This window comes from Rousettus aegyptiacus, unplaced genomic scaffold (genome assembly GCF_014176215.1).
Source record: "Rousettus aegyptiacus isolate mRouAeg1 unplaced genomic scaffold, mRouAeg1.p scaffold_m13_p_3, whole genome shotgun sequence".
Lineage (NCBI taxonomy): Eukaryota > Metazoa > Chordata > Mammalia > Chiroptera > Pteropodidae > Rousettus > Rousettus aegyptiacus.
The window spans coordinates 94652919-94667989 of NW_023416306.1; positions in this window are offsets into that span (position 1 = coordinate 94652919).

Genomic DNA, 15071 nt, shown 5'->3' on the forward strand with positions numbered 1-15071 from the left:
CCCTTTGCACTCCTCCCCCATTTAATTATATACCCAATTTTTATTGATGAATAGACCAGTTTGAAGATTTTCTATGTTTTTCTTTTCATCAAGATTTCATTTATCAGCCAATACTGTGAACTTTATTTCAGCTTTATAAAACCTTGTGATAGCTGGCATGATATGGGAGGTCCTTCTGATTGGTTTGTTTTGTTTTGTTCAAATAGAAATTGTGCTAGTCTCATATATTTTTTTTTTCTAGCACAAATAGAAATTGTGCTAGTCTCATATATTTATTTTTCAATATGTTGTGAAATTTTTCAACATTTAAAAAGGCATATAGAATAATAAACCGAACACTCAGGTATCCACAATTCATCATAAGGCTTTTTTGAGTTTATTTATATTTTTAGCATATATGTCAATATATATACTTGTTTAACATTGAGGGTTCAATATTATGTTTGTGAATTTTGTGCAATTGATATATGTAGCTATAGTCTCATTTTCATTGTAATGTATCATTTAAATTGTTTATACATTGCCTCATAAATAAAGCTTTAGGTGGGTTTTGTTTTGTTTTTTGTTTGTTTGTTTCTTTTTTTATTTGTTTTTATTTTTGCGTTTGCTATGAACCTTCTTGTCCCCGTCTTCATATATACATGTAGGAATTTCTCAAGGATACATACTTATGAGTAGAACAGCTGAGTGTGGGATGTACATCTCTTCCACTTTGTATGAGGCATTGTCCCATTGCTCTTCGGAATGATTGTTCACTTACTTTGTTAAACAGCGGAAAAGAGTTTCCATCACTCTACAGCCTCACCAGGATTTAGTGTTTTAAAGCTTTTAAATTTCCACCAATCTGATCAATTTATTCTTCTAGATGAACTTTAGAACTGTGTCGTTAAGTTCTGATATTTTCTAATTTCATATATTTATTTGACAAAATTAGCACCTATGTATATAATGTCAATTCTTCCCATTTCAGAACATGATTTTTGCCCCAAAATTCTCTTTTGCCTTTAGTAAAGTTTTGCACTTTTCAGTCTTGAACATTGCTTAAGTTAATGCATATGCTTTGCATCTTTTGTTGCTATTGTGAATGAACTTTTTTCAAAAGTTGCTTTTTTAAATCCAAAAAATTTACTTTATTCTTTTATTGACTTTGAATTTAAGTAGATTAGGGCCCCCAAAAAAGATGGGAAATATGTTAAGAACAAATAGCTGAGCACATCCATAGCATTATCTAAAATGTCAAATAAAAGGTCAACACTGAAATTAAATTTCAATACCATTATAAACACTGCTGGTCTCCTTCATTTGATCCACCCCACTCTCCAGAAGCCCTATTTTCAATTTTTAAAAAATCACTTTCAATGGCTTTTTCTCCTAGCTGGTAACCTTGAGGTGATCCAGAATTCATCACATGGGAGAGTGGGCTGAGGATGGGCAACTCGTTTTTGACCCCCGTCCCCAGAGCATTTTGCTCCATTTTGCAATAAACATCTCACCAGAGTTTTGCTAGCAGTACTTAACTCTTATATTTAACCATACACTCAAAACTCAAGGACACAGAAGAAGGCGGGAGTAAAAATAAGCGCTCCTACCTCGAAGCTCCTCCCCTTCTTTTGGAGTATCCTCCCCTCATCAATAGGAATTATCGAGCACCTACTATGGGCCAAGAACAAGGTCTGATGCTGTAGGAAAGGGAGAAACTATAAGAAGAATATATGACATGGTTCTTATCCTCGAGGAGCATACAATCTAGTGGAAAAGAGAATTAATGTGCATGCAGAATTAGAGCAATTCAGTACCTCTAAAGAGTACCCTCATTTTTTCTATACTACTTTCGGTTGCATCCAATTATAAATAGATAAAGGATGATGACAGATGATAGATCAATTAGATAGATAGATAGATAGATAGATAGATAGATAGATAGATAGATAGATAGATAGATAGATAGATGATAGATAGAAAATGCTGCAGTCTCAACAGTGACAGCCAGGTACAAAGGATACCATTACTTCTCTTATGGCTCTGAGTATGTCTCTCCTGCAATCACCACTCACTGGCCCCTAGCTTTGAGTTGTTCTGGACCACAGCACTTTCCTTTCCGAAGATATTATGTTGAGTTTCCAGCTCTGTTTAAGCAATTTCTGGCATGAAACGGTAAACTGATTTGCTTCTCAGAACTTTGAAAGGAGTGGAAAAAATGTCCAAAACCCTGTGTACCTGGGATTCATTTTACTTGTTTAAAAAAAAAAAAATAGTAATTCCTCCCTCCAGCCCATTACTTCAGAATGACACTTGGAGTAACATCTAGTGTGAGAGAGATTAGTCTATTCATTTGTCTTGCATTATGGTTTACATCATTAAAGACCCAAATACAAAAGATATATACACAGTCTTAAAGATTAAAAGTAAATTGCAAGCTATTTTGATTCTTCAGGAGGAATTAATAGTATCACATTCCTTAATCTTTTATAGAGGATTTACAAAGTAGTTTCATAAATATGATCTCCTTTAATTCCCACAACAGCCCAGTCGGGTAGGCTGAGAAGGTAATATTATTCACAGCAAATCTATAGGTCTTAAGGCTAGATGGGACTTGAAGATAAGAAAATGGGTTCAGAGCAGCTGAACTGACACAACTGGGGAAATGGGACTAGAAAACCTAGTTCTGACCCCTTATCTATCTCAAGTAGGGAAGGCTAAAAATGGTCATTTAATCTGTAGATGACCACGAGGGAAGGAAGGAAGATGTGGTTCTCAAGAGTTTCAATAGAAAAATGTCTCTGTTTTATTACTGCATTGACTGAGAGCCTCACATTCAGGACCACCAGAGTGTGAGGCATGAAACCCCTTAAATCTCCTGTGCTTTCTGTGCCAATGTTCCAGCCGACAGAGAAGTGAAAAGCCCCTCCCTCATTCAGCCTTCCCAATGCCAAGCGAACACTGGTTCCCAGTCGATGCATCCCACCTGGCCTTCTCAGGGGATGCTTAGGTCTGAAATTTCAGACTCTCTGAGAAAAGATCATCTAAAAGGCAGTCTGTGATACATAGGGCCCAAACTTAGTACAAAATCTTGAAGCTCTATTAGAACAACAATGCATCTACAATGGAACCAAATTTTATAGTTTTCCCCCAGAATCAAAGCCATAGAACAGTTCCAGAACAATAACTTTCCCACCTTGATTCCTAAAACTAATCATTCTGTGAAACCATTGATGTACCAATGAGACCAGACGAGGTGACAAACCAAACTAGGAAGGGAATGAGGACCATTTATACCGCTGAGTCTACCTTCATATTAGACAGCTGACATGGGAGATGCAAAGGTGAGACAGGTTGCCTAAGGATTGCACTGTAACCTCCTTCCCCTGGTGAGGTAGGGTTGTGTGTGGCCGCCGAGGCTAAGCTCTTTATTTGGCAAGCCACCAGGCATTTGGAACAGACGACTGGGTCACCATGCCCCCGTGACATCAACACTGTTCAGACACTGGAGCGAGTAAAACAGGAATTTGATCTACAGATTGGTTTTGGAGAGAACCACACTCAGACTGGAAGGCTGAACCCTGAAAAAGATCTGTCTCGCCAGCTGGCCAAAACAAATACGTGCAAATATAAAAGAAAGGGGAAGAAAAGCAGATTATGAATAGTTTTTCCAGACATGCAATTCTAAACCTAAGTCCAGATATACACATTAGAAAAAGAAAAGTGCCCTAGTCTTTTGAAGGATTACATCTCTGGGAACAATCTTATTTTACTTTAAATTTGCTTTGATTGAAAAAACATAGAGTGAGGAACTTATATGCATTTATGTAGAAGTTTATTATTCTGAACATGAAAGCACATTAATACAAGACTGATATGCATGTCGGTTGATTATTACCGATATAAAACATACATGACTACCTTCTATATCCTGGCAGTTAGCACTGGCTTTTTGTTGTGAATTGCTGAAATCCATGTTTACATTTTAAAATCTTTTATTTTTTTGAGGTCAAATTTTTCCATAAATATGAAGTTCAATTATTCCAACAAACACACACAACAAACACAGCACAGGCCTACAATGTGCTGTGCAACATATTACAATGCAGGACTTCTTGGTTTTTATGTTGAGGAGAAGAAGAAGGGAAAGAAGTTGAAACTCTCCTTGGAGAAATAAAGCTTATAAGAGATATAATTGTTTACAATGCTAATCTTCATGTAACTTAGAAAAGTGCATATTTAATTTGAAGAGATTTTAATACTCCCATTAAGAAGAGTTGGGTATATTCTGTTTCTGTTTGTAATGAACACAGTCATCTTACTGCATTTTGAAATGGTAGCATGCATTGGATGTTTTCAATACCACAGTCTCAAGTAAAGACAACATCAGTGAAACAAAATTATGAATAACATACTAATTTTCATGTGCTAGAAGTTTAACAGTAATGATATAACTAATAAGTAGACCATTTAAACGTAAAGTCTTTAATGGTAAAAAAAATAATGCCTTCGAATACTATAATATTATGTAAAAGATAAAAATATATAATGAACTACTATATTCCTTTGTTCTAACACTCAAGGGCCTAAGAGAACAGAATGTTTACAACCATTCATACCCCAAATAGATTTTTAATGACATTGTTCTTCTTTGGTTAAATCATGTCACATAAACCTTCCCAAAGAAATGAAAAAGAACACAGTAATGACCAAGACATATAAAGTTCCCAAACTCTTTCCATAGCCTTGCTGATATGCTCATCCATTATTGAACAAGCTTTCAAAGCAGCCACTCTAATTTTTCTAATGAGTACCTTTTGAGAATCACAACAGTTATTTAAAAAGAATAGCTCTTACTAACCAAGAAAGTTCATATCTCACAGAAGCCTCACACATTAAATATGGCATAATCCATTCATTGGGGAGCAGGAAAAATCAATATTCTAAATATGGTAATCTCAAATAAGATGAAATGAATGCTTTTGTATTTGGATAATAATGACATACTTTGAACCCTAAATTATGAGTAAACTTTTAAACACAAAGCGCACGAACACTTTCCCTTATTTTTGACACTGTTTAAAATTATTAATTATGGCTTTGATGCCTGACTCATTTATACATGAGTTATACTATAAAGTCAAAGAGAAGATGTCTTTCTTTGGGTACCACAGAGCATAACTAATTTTCCATATCAAAGGATATTTATTCTTCTCCTTTACAAATTGAGATCGATTGGAAAGGTACTCGGGAATACTAATCTTTATATAATCTGCCCAGGTTACTGTTGAATACCAAATTTCTGTGCCAAATAGCTAAAAATATCTTGTTTTGCAACTCTCAAATCAAAGAACTGTGATCATAAGGGATGAAGAATAAAAACTCTCAAAAACAAATCCACTCATGTCATGTTGATGCTGCATCTATACACTTCATATGTTTAATTATCTTAATATGTGTTTACCCACATCAATGACGTCAGATTTTGTGGTAAAGTTCAGATTCATTACATTTCTTTAATGGTGTCTAGAACAATAGGATGCCCATTTAATAAGAAGCTTTGATGATGGTTACGAACCTCCAGCAGAACTCCCAGTTACAAGAATATCTTGTAAAAAAAAATTTTTGCAAGAAACTGCTAATCATCAGTGGTAAAGATTCCAACACTGACTTGTCACTATTTTTATTATTTTATTTTTTTCTTTTTTTTCTTTCTTACTTGTCACTATTTTAAAGTACTCTTCTTCAGTTGAAAGGCAATTTCTGAGTAAAGTGCCTCCCAGACTTGAATGCACAAAGTACCTACAGATTCTGACTCTGACTCCGATTCTGATTCTTATTCTTACTCAGGGATGGGGCTGAGATTCTGTGATTCTAACATGTTCCCAGGCAAGGCCGGTTCTCCTGGTCTAGGAATCACATTTCATGTAGCCAGAGTAGAGAAATATTCTCAGGAAACCAGTAAAAAGCCTTAGTGCCTTACCGGAGTATTCCTTAGATTTTAATAAGTTTTATTATAAAGAGTCTCCTCTCAAACACTACCTACCTTCTCAGCTACGTTAATGACCATTGTTGCTGTGAAGACAAAAACTTCAAACAAAAATAGAAAGCTGTCACAGTCTAACTCTACTTTAAAGGAACTAAATCTATCCTTCTTCCACTGAAACATTCATTTATTAATCAGACGTCTGTTGAGCATTAAACAAGCGCCATTGTTAGGGGAGACAGAATTTTAAAAAGCACGAACTTTGTATTTAAGAAGTCTGCAGTATGGTAAGAAAGATAAAACATCTTCACCAAACACAAATAACTGTACTCAATGTAAAAAAGAATCAGTGTCCAACACGTGATAAGCTTGAGGTGCAGGATATGGGGGACTGTGGCTGCGGAGAGACTCACAGTTGTGTGACTCAAGGCTTCCTGAAGAGAGTGTGAGTTCCTCTCTGAAGGATGAAGTGTGTTGAATATGGAGATGCAAAGTGGGAAATGGTGCACATAGCCACGTAGATAGAAATTTGGATGTTTTTGTTAACATTTTTACTTCTACAACCAAGATGTATAACATTTAACATTTTGGGGCATGTTTTATGAGAAGGTTTCTCAGGCCTTCAAAGATTAGAGATTCTCAAAGTTCTAGCGTTATCAGAGCGGAGCTGCGAAGAAGCGGCGTTAGCATCGCCTGGGAACTCGACAGACACGCAGGACTCGGCCCCACCTGGGACCTGCTGAGTCGGAACCGAGAATCTGGACCGGGACCGAGAATTCTGCTGAAACGAGCCTTCCACAATTCAGTTGGAAAACCACTAGACTAGATCTTCTCTGCTTCAGTACGGAGAGAAATCTCCTCAGGATCTTTATTGAAATGCAGACTCCTGGGGTCCTCCACCCCCCACCCCAGGGAATTTGATTTAGTACAGTTGAGGTAAGGCCTAAAAATATGCATTTTAAATAGTATCCCAGTCTTTTCTAACAGGTGGACCATAGACCTCATTTGAGAAACATTGAGTAAGAGTATAGTTTCAGAATAGATGAAAGAAAGAAAAAAGAAAGTTGAGGGAGTCAACAAAAATAAGTAGGAAAAGAAGAAAAAGAAAATAAACCAGCTCTGTGTTTATCCATACAAAACCAGCCAGAAAGGAAAGGGTTTGATTCTGAAAGCTCTGGAAAGAAAATTAGATCCAGAAAGCTGTTACCTAAGTAACTTACACATTTCATAAAGTTTGATGGACAGGTCCATGAGGATTTTTGGCTAGCCATAAACAATTCTCCTTTTATAACAGAGGTCTTTGAGAATGACTCCTCTTGACATTACGAGTGTAGTGAAGTCACTCGAGTTCTTCCCTGCTTGATGCCCAAGAATTTGATAAGCCATTGCCATTTTTAAAGGACTGTCATTTATTGCTTGTGAGTCACAGGAGGCCTTAATGGTAGAAATTACTCTTAAAGCCTTGTCCTGTTTAGAGAGCTAGGTCAGAATTAGCCATTTCCTCTCAGAGGTTCCTTTCTTTTTCTTATAAACTTCCAGGAATAAATCTCAGACTTAGTATCTAGAAAATAAAGTTCTGGCTCAGTAGAAATTACAACCCTATCGCATAGTGAGGTTAATTACTAAGTTTTAAGGTTGAATTTTGTCCTCTAATCCTCCTCGTTTTAAAACAAAATTGAATTGCCCACTTTGGGTGTAGGTTATTTCAAACGGAGGATAAAACACGGACTTCCTGAAATCCTCAAGGAGGCGTATAATTTCTGAGGCACCAAAAGATAGTTTCCAGGGCACAGATATCCCCAGACCTGCAGGCTGTTGACAGGCAACTCCTTTATGAAGAATTGGCCTCAGAGTCTGTCCTGCCTTCTGCAGTTCAGACTCAGGCTAAAGAGCAAAGGCCCTGGAGTCAGACTGCTTGACCCCATGAGTAATGTGTTGGCTTAAGAGCTAAATTACCTAATCTCTCTCCACTTCAGTTTTCTCATCCTTAAAATGGGCACGTTAATCATAATTATTACACACAACCTCATAGGATGGGTGTCATAATTTAAAAGATAATACATACAGCGCATTTTAGAATATGCTCTTTGACACTTAGTAAGCATTTAAATGTTTTTATTATTCCATGTATTTTATATAGCATAGAATGGATCTAAGTAGACTTGAACGTGTCATTTAAAATATTTATAAAAACACACGCATCATTGAAAGTACTCTGAGAAATAAATCACTCTTCACCTTGTTAGTCAAGAATTCATTAGATAAGAATCCAAAAAAAAAAAAGAAAAAATTCAAAGAGAGGAGCTTTGGCCTTTTTAATTCTGCTTTATTGATATTTCCATTCCAAAGTACTCCTAAAACAGTGTTCCTTAAATTTCTCAGGTTGCCTGGGTTTGTATTTGTGCCTCCTGCCTTAACTGTGAGACCTTGATGAGCTACCTAATCTCTCTTACCCAAGTTTGCCCATCAGCAAAATGGACTCATGACTATCTGCTGTGGAGGGAGCCTTGGGAACAGAGTTGCTGTGTAGCTGTAGGTGGTCCCCGGCAACAGAGAAGAGAGAGTGCCAACACCTGCGGGTCTGTGGCACATCCCAAAGCGGCCACCCAAGAGAGAGAAATGTCTCCAAAGTCTTGTCTTTTACCATTGAGATTCATATGAATTTTTAAAGTTCTATTCCATGACATAACTGTATTTTTTTCATGTAAAAATGTTTTAAATTTCTTTCCAGTTAAATTACTTAAGTCTCTCCCTCCTTTCTCCCTTTAACGCTCCTCAAGTAAAACCAATGCTCCTTGGCTGCCCATTTATTCCCCTAGAGGTAAGGACATCCATTTCAGAAACCCTATGTAAAAATCACATTTTCACAACCAAGCTACAATGAGAAATCTAGTATAGTAAACTATTTCCCAAATTGCCAAGGATTTTCAATTCTCAAATATTCTTCTCCCATCTTTCTACTCACCATCAAAGATCCAATATAGGATTTTTGTGCGTAAATGCACAGTACAGGAATTGAAAGCAGGAGATAAAATACTAGAGAAGCCAGCATTCCGTGGAGTTAAGAATGCACTGCAGAGATATTATACAACTCATACATTATTCAGCATAAATAACTCCCAGAAAAATTGTGTCGAGATGTCTCCCACATTTCAAAAGCACGGAGTTGTACTATAGAATTTGTAAATTTTCTGAATAGGGCTTCAAGCCTTTTATGAAACCATCGCTCTATCATTTTTTGAGGAAAGAAGACCTCATCTCTGGTTTTTGTGTAATAAAACACCTTCGCTTGAATGCTAAAATTCTTAACTTGGTCTTAAAATCTAAAAGAGAGATTTGTTCCTACCTTATAATAAATGATGGTCTCCCAGTCTAAAAAATTCAGAACACCATGATTTATAACAAGCATTAAAAAAAAAAAACTACTGTCATAATGCCATAAACTGTTAAGTTAAATTCTCAATTACTTCTTCTTTCTCTAAATGTACGTCAAGCTAAGTTGATTTATGGACTTACACAGGTCTCCTATGAGAAGATTATAGAATAAAAGAAATACTTCATGCAACGTCATTAGGGTCTCTAGAACCACATTAAAAATCATACTTTAAAGAGTCAAATAGTAAAATATGTATATATAGTAACAATAAATGGAGTTGTCTAATCTATTAACTAATTGAAGTAAGATTAAGGAGCATTTTTCTATTTGGAATGTAAACGATGCTTTTTCTACTTTGTGATTTATTTCTTATAAGTGATAGTTATAAATTACACATATCATCAGCATAAACCACTGGTCTTTAAAGACTCTTTTCTCTATTAAAATTTGTGCCCCGAAGTTGCTGAACATGTTAAGACAAGATTTTCAGTGATTTTTTTTTTTCTTGTCGTCAGATGCTTTGGAGCTCTTTATACTTTCAGAGAAGCAGAACACTAAAGTAAAGCAAAATCGCCACATGAGTACGTGAAAACAAGTATCTTTTCCTATGGCAAGTAAATTAATATGGTAGTGCTGGAAAGATAAAAGACCTCAATCAACTCAAGTTTAAAACAGCAGATTTCATATTTTCATTGGAAATTTAACTATGATGTTACCTTATGCATTTCAGAAAAATATTTTTTTAAGGCTAAGTTTTTCCAAAGAGATTGTATGGGTGCTTGGACCTGAGATATTTTGTGGACAAGACCTGCCTGGACCATTTGAACCACTAATGGTCACTCACTGCCCACCAGCTCAAGCTCAGAGTCTGCTGTAGGCACCCGGAGAAAAAGTCAGTGTACATCTTTTATAATCTTAAATGTTGCCTCAAATAAACTATTTACCTGAGGGGCTAGAAGAGATACTTTGATATTTTTTCTATTGTAAAACCAAGACATGCTCAATAATTTAAAAATATGAGAATGCAGAAGTGTCAAAAGTTAAAAATCAAACTGTGGTTCTCTTAAACTTCCCCTACACCTTCTACCTATAATCCTCCTACACCAACCATATATTCTCCACAGGTGCTCATTGTTAAAGGCTGGTGTGTTAAAATCATTTAAGACTTTTTAATGAAAATATGACAGGTATAGTCTGTATAATTTTACAATAAATGGAATTATACAATAAATAGTGTTCTACATGTCCATATAGAAAACCAAATTTTCATTAGATTCTGTGGCTAGAATAGATTCGGAAAGGGAAGTAGTTGAACTGCCAATGGTTTCATGGATTAAAGCTATGACAATGGTATGCTCCATTTACTTTATAGAGATTTACCAACTAATAAAAGGTCAAAGGATCAGAATGTTCCCGCCTACTCTTTAGAGCACCAGCTCAGCAGACAGAGCCAGGAACATGCATATAAATGTTTGCGCTCTGACCATTTCCTCCCCTCATTCTATGTCCAGCACTCACCATGCCCCCTTGATTAGTGCAACCTTACTTAAGAAAGGGTAGTAAATTAAAATTTTGTTGTAGTCTGTTATTCACTATACTTGATTAATAATCTTACAGCTCGATTATGTTATAGCATCATCCAATAATAAAAAGTACACTGATTTCCTTGACATGTTGATGTGTCGTGATTTCAGACATTTCACCCTCATCACTTTGACAGAGTTGTTTTTCAGCTACCTACCTGTTGTTTTTACAGCAAATTGACTTCATTCATTACAGCTTGATTTTTCCTAATTTCATTTTCTAAGGTTGTTCATCTTATCTGGTGGTCCTAAAGTGTGTGTGTGTGTGTGTGTGTGTGTGGAGAGGGGAGAGAGAGAGAGAGAGAGTGTGTGCGTTAGGCATTGTAAAAGCTGTGTGGGTGCTAAGGAACTCTCTACTCATAAAAAAATGTTAAATAAGAATGACACCAAGGATGCATGCTGTCAGTGCTTTGACCTTTGAAGATTCTGGGCTTTCCTGGGACCTCAAAGGATGCTCACTTTACTATAGAAATAAATAGTAAAACATATATATGTAGTGTGTTGGCTCATACTGTCCTGCATTATGAATGTTCATACTAGCATTTTATTTAAGTAAGCCCATCAACTATTAATGAAGCATCTACTATGTACCAGGAACTATGATAAGCACTGGTGATACAGTGCTGATACAGTAGCGTATCAACAGAGACCTAATCCTTGCCCTCAGAGAGTTTCTAGTCTAGTGGGGAAGATAGCCATTACTCTAGGATATATGGATATGAAAGGTATTCCAAAAGAGTAGGTAGCTGTGCTTTGCAAGTGTAGAGCAAAAAGATACGAGTCACCCACCTAGGTAAGGGAAGAAATCTCTTCCTGAGAATAAATTAGCCAGGCAAAGATAGTTGAGAAGAAGAAGAGATATTGTATCTCTTAGTGAATGTCATCAAGTGTCTGTTTTTTTTGGAAATCAAAAATTCTAAGATACTAACAAAACATTTTTTTATGCTATTAGAGAACCTCTGAGAGTAAGATCTTGCAGCAACATGCTAAGAATGTAGACTGGGACTCTCAAAGCATAAGATTAATGCTTCTGGCTCTGATCTACCAGTCCAGGCACCAATCAACTTCTTCTATTTCATTCTCTTTCTGTTACCCATTTCAACAGGCATTGTATGTTTTTCCCTCCCTCACCTTAATTACTCTTCCAGATGTACCCATCAAGCAACGATACTATAAAGTACAATGTTTTCCAAAATGTCAGATGAGTAACTGGTATAAAAAGAGATTGTTTTGGGTAGAACAAGGGCAAACTTTATAATAGTTATGCAATTATTTTTCCAAATTTCTTCTTTTAAATGAATTCAATTAACTATCAGGTCAACTTAAAGAAGTATATTAAGTAAATAAAATTGAAGCAACATTCAGGTAACATCGTTATAGTAGGGGTGCTCAAACTGATAACTTAACCTTTCAGTACCTCATATATTTCTTCTCTATAAAATGGGAATAATAAGACCTGTCTCACTGATAATGGTGAAATGAACATGTCCTTAATTCGTGGCTGAGTTTCTGGTACATAGTAAGTTTTTAACAAGTCACAATTTCCTTTTTCTTTCCTTTCTTACTGTCTACATGCCGACCTTTCTGCTGTCGACTCCTAACTGGCCTATTCCCAACTATTAAAGATAAAATGTAAGATATCGCATATTGACTGTACTTCAAAAAAAAAAAGCTTGAGATAATCTTATTATCGTGCATTTATCTAAAGTTAGGTTAGATAGATACACAGAAACATAGACATAGATGCAAATATACACAAAAAATGTCAGTACAAAAAAAAAGTGTTAAAGGACTAGAAATCTTTTTTCTACACTAATGATCATTAGGCAGAGAACTCTAATGTCATTGTAATATTGTTTGATAGACTATGAGTTTATCTTGTTTTGTTTCTCTCTAGGTAAGAAAAATGAGAAGCAAAGGCTTTTGAACTAAAATAGAGGTTGAGTCTCTGTTCCACCATTTACCAGCTATGTGACCCTGATCGTAAACTCACTCCTTCTGAGCCTCAGTTTCCTCATCTAATGACATCTACTACCTTACGAGGCTGTTGAGAAAGTAGAGTCAATGGATGTGAGACATGGAACATTATACTTTGCTTAAAATAAGTGCTAAAAAAAACATTATCATAGTTATTATTTTCAAGTTTACCTATTTCCCATGACAAACTATACAAAAACCTCATTGCAGAAAACATTTCATTCATGAGAAAAGAAAGCCCTAAAGTCATTTTTTTAAATCTTGGAAACAATATCAGCCAGAGTTCAATTGTAGATAACAGAGGCCATTCTTATTATTTTAAGCAGAACAAGATTTTACACTAAGAAATGGATGCTCACATCATCACTAGAAAGTATAACGAAGTAAGCAGGGTCTGGGCTGGGCCATCGAAAGAGCAACACAAAAGTGACCAAACGTGGAGAAAAGCTGTTCTGCCATGAAGAAAAAGCTGAGAAATCAAGAAATGGGCCCAGCAGCTATTGGATCTAGGCAAATGTACAATCCACAGGGGTCAGGAAGCCAGGGCCATGATGGTTGGCTCTAGAGCAGGGTTACTAGGTAAAACGTGGGACATCTATTTAAATTTGAACTTTATATCAACAACAAATAATTCTTAGTTTGTATGTCCCATACAATAGAACATACTTATACTAAAAAAAGTCATTGATCTGAAATTTAAACGTAACTGGATATCACTTATATAACTGAGGTCCTGAATTACTCCTCCTTTATCTAAAATTCAAACTTAAGCAGGTGTCCTATATTTTTATTTGCTAAATCTGACAGCTCTACTCTAGAGTTACCTGAGAGCCTACTGCTTTAACACCAACAGAAGGGTGCCTTGCATGATGCTGCCTCAAGTCACTCTCAGGGGATTGTATCAAATTGGCAGAAACTAAATCACATCAGACACTCAGGCTGCAAAGACATTTGGGAGATACAACTCTTAGCTTTTCATTCTCTGTATTGTGGAAGACAGGCAAAAACTATGAAGGAACATATGAAAAGCAAACAATTCAGCAGAATAGTGATACAGTAATATTAATTCATTGCATCTGTAATTTGTTTTGAATTTAACAAATACCTATATCTTGAGCATCTGTTATTTACTGGGCCCTATAGGTATTGGGAATACAGCACTAAACAAACAAACAAACAAACAAATATATATGATTAACGAAAAACCTGTAAGTTACAGAAATACACAAAATTGAAAGTAAAAGGCATCTATAATCCTACCACTCTTCTTCCATCTCTATGTGAAAAAATAAGTAAAAATCTCCTATCTTTTTCTTCCTACAATTTTACCTCCTAGAGATAATCACCGATAAAAGTTTTATATGCGTGTGTTTGCACATATATTGTAAATAAATTAAACCTGATCAGAGTCCTACAGTGGTGGGAAGGCTCAGCTCTTCTGCTGAAGGGGTCATTAACTCACAAAGCTAATTAGAAAAAGATAGAATCTGGACATCTCTTTTCTCTTCCCTTGGGATCCTCGGTGTCTGACTCAACTTCCATGTCCATCTGGGAATCATTTACCCCATTAGTCTCCACCCCCATGCCTTCCTGCCTTCACCTTTACCTGCCTGGGATCTTCTCAGTCGGAGCCAGGGTGGAGCACACAGAGGAGAGAGCAAACCTCTTTCTAGAGAGTATCAATCAATTTCCGGATGTCCAATTTTTATTTGGTGATGCTAACATATCCCCAGTCCATTAATGTGGGGGTGGAGGGAGATAAAGGGAACGAAGGAGATAAAAACCTCCCTCTGTGTCATTTTCTCCGCCCCTGCCTCACATACACACAGTTAAATCTTAACCCCTTTGGTTGAAACTCCTCGATCTAGCATGAAAGATCCTCCAGTCTGACTCTCATTACATGACCATGTTTTCCACCCATCATTTCCTCACAAAAACTCTGCTTCAGTTATTCCCTCCACCCCACATCTATATCTCTGTCCAGACACCAGTCTGTATGGAGGGCCTCACTGTTCAACACTTCTGCCCACAGGCATTTATCGTTGCCCAGGATCCAGCTTCGGTGCCCCTTCCTTGGCAATGCTGGCTTAATTCTGCTCCTCTAGAGGCCCACCTGAGACAAGGACACAAGTGCAAATAGTTTATTTAGGAGGAGGACCTACCAGGCTGG